Source organism: Bactrocera tryoni, unplaced genomic scaffold, assembly GCF_016617805.1.
Source record: "Bactrocera tryoni isolate S06 unplaced genomic scaffold, CSIRO_BtryS06_freeze2 scaffold_7, whole genome shotgun sequence".
Taxonomy (NCBI): Eukaryota; Metazoa; Arthropoda; class Insecta; order Diptera; family Tephritidae; genus Bactrocera; species Bactrocera tryoni.
In genome coordinates, this window is record NW_024396366.1 from 1,340,702 (window position 1) to 1,343,633 (window position 2,932).

Below are 2,932 nucleotides of genomic sequence, written 5' to 3' on the forward strand. Positions count from 1 at the left end.
GCCACGGACTAAGCGCAAAGGACCATAAATCTTTCGCAGAACTTTTCTCTCGAAATCTCGTACCGTCGACTCTTCAGATGTTCTCATCCTCCATGCCTCTGCACCATATAGCCGGACGGGAATAATGAGTGACTAAGAGAGTATGATTTTTGTTCGTCGAGAGAGGACTTTGCTTCTCCAAGCACCTGTTGGGAAGAGAAATTCTTCGTTGGATTATTTTCTCCAGAAAAAGGTTGAAAAAGTCGTACGAAAGAAGTCGCCTTGTCTGAAACCTCGTTTGGTGTCGAACGGCTCAGAGAGGTCTTTCCCGATCTTGACGTTTTGGTGTGGGTCAACGTCAATTTACACAGCCGCATCAGTTTTGCGGGGATACCGAAATCCGACATCGCGGCATAAAGGGAGCTCCTTTTGGTTCTGTCGAAAGCATCTTTAAAGAAGTGGTGCGTGTCGATTCTCTTTTTACGAAACTTTTCCAAGTTTTGGAGCATGGTGAATATCTGGCCAGATGTTAATTTGCCAGGCCTAAACCCACACTGACAAGCTTCAATCAGATTCAACCGCAGATTGTGCGGTTTCCCTTTTTATGGATTTGGCAGAGCACACTTAAATTCCAATCGTTGGGCATGCCGTCCGATCATATTTTACAAAGAGCTCGGCCGCCAACCCATCGGCCTCCGTCGCTTTGTTGTTTTTCAGACGGGTAATTGCTATTTGAACTTCTTCATGCTTGGGTAATGGAACGTCCATCGTCATCGATTGGAGAATCGGGTTCACCTTCTACTGACGTTATATTTTCACTAGTATTCCGCAGACTGGAGAAGTGTTCTCTCCATAATTTAAGTATGCTCTGGGCATGAGTCACTACATCATCTCCTTGAGTTCTACAAGAGTATGCTTCTGTCTTGAAACCTTCTGTTAGTCGCCGCATTTTTTGAAGAATTTTCGAGCATTACCCCTGTCGGACAGCTTATGAAGCTTTTCGTACTCACGCATTTCGGCCTCCCTCTTTTTCTGTCTGCCAATGGTGGTGTTTTGATCCTGAGAGAGCCAGGTAGCTTGGTGAATTTTTCCATGCTGGGATCTAGTACTACGATCAGCCTTAACCCGTTTGGGAATATTTCCTCGTGGAGACTGAATTTACCAACTGTTGTGCCAAATATACCTTTCTTTCCCACCCTGGCGTTGAAGACGCCATGCACGATTTTGACATCGTGGCGGTCCAAAGAAAGCATCTTTGGTCACATCGTCCTTCTCTTCCGTCGGGGCGTGGGCGCAAATCAGCGATATGTTGAAGAACTTCGCTGTGATGCGGATTGTAGCTAGACGTTTACCGGGGTGAATGACAGTACTCGGCGACGGAGTCTTTCTCCCACCACGAATCCCACCCCGAAATTGCCTTCCCTATTAAGGGACCGGACATTCCAGGTGCATACCCTCAAATAGTTATCCTTAGTGCGTTTGCCATGGTCGTCATCAAAAGGGGGGTCTCTCATCCGAGGCTGTTTGTGTTTTTCCATTGCGGGCGTTTTCTACGTGGCGGGTCCCAAACCCAGCGCACAACTCTGTGGATAGGATGCTCTGCTTCCTTCTGCAAATATAACATTTTATTATGAATTGTTTTGAATATTCTGTTCATTCATTATAGAGTTGGTCATAGATATTAATCGGTTGACGTTTTTTTATATTTTGTGAACAACTCAATGAGTTAAAAAAAATTAATTGCAAATAAATTTCGTAATTATTATGAGTCAAAGTAAGTATTTTATTTTTATTGGTAATTACACTTTTTGACTGCTTTAAAGAAATTTGAATATTTGCTATTGATATGTTTTTATGTTCATTCTCTAAATAATGAAATGTAACAGCTAATCACAACTTTTCGTTTAGTTTGTTGAGGTATTCGCAAATTTGTTTTGACTGTCCCGTACTGAATTACAAAATCGTCTCAAGTCACAAAACTTGTCTCTAATTTAAAATCCTAAATTTATAAACTTGTGATTGTATAAAATTTACTGAGTAAAGTACTGAATCGTTCTGTATGACTTATTTGACCGTGACCCGAATCAGCTGATACGACTTATGTTATGAGAGTGCATTACCTACAAGACGGAAGAAACCAATTCACAACTATATGTATACAGTTTCATCTGTTATCAGTGCCGGATTAAACTAGCGCGGGGCCTGTGGCAAATTCTGTCCTTGGTTTGCTATAGGTTCTCAAGTTTAGGGTACTAAATAAAACAAAATTGCTGCAAATAAGCTTTTCTGGATTTATTATAGGCAAATTTTGAGATAATACTTTCAATATCCACTTCTTTAAGCAAGTCATGCTCTATATTCAACAAAGTGAGATTATTAAAACGCTCTTTGCCCACCGTGTTCCTTAATTCATTTTTAATACGTTTTAAGTGCTTCGCGTTTAAAGCAGAGCCGCTCAAAATAATTCATGCCTATACTCGGAGTATAGGCAAGCAAATGTAGTCGAAACATGTACGCTATGACGCTAATTCTGCCAGCGTCAAAAATACACTCGAAATACAGGAATTCAGTTTCGAATAAGCATATAGAGGACTTAATGAGAATCAAAACTTACGATCTTGAAGTCGATATGGAAAAAATCATGGAAAGTTAAAAAAATTAACAAACGTATTTGCTGTTTTTGTTGTTATTATTGTTGTTCTTAATTGCTTTTTTAATCAAAAACCATAATTTTTAACTTTATTCTAAATTTTTAATAACAAAATAAACAAATAGCACGATTTCACTCAGTGTACTACGCAAGCGCACGCACACAATCATACGCTAGCAGATATCAAATGTGTGATTGTATGCGTTGGTAAATAAATTGCGCATTATTTTGAGCGGCTCTGGTTTAAAGCATATATGTATATACATATATACTCATATTTAACTTTTTGTTTTGAAGTGGAAA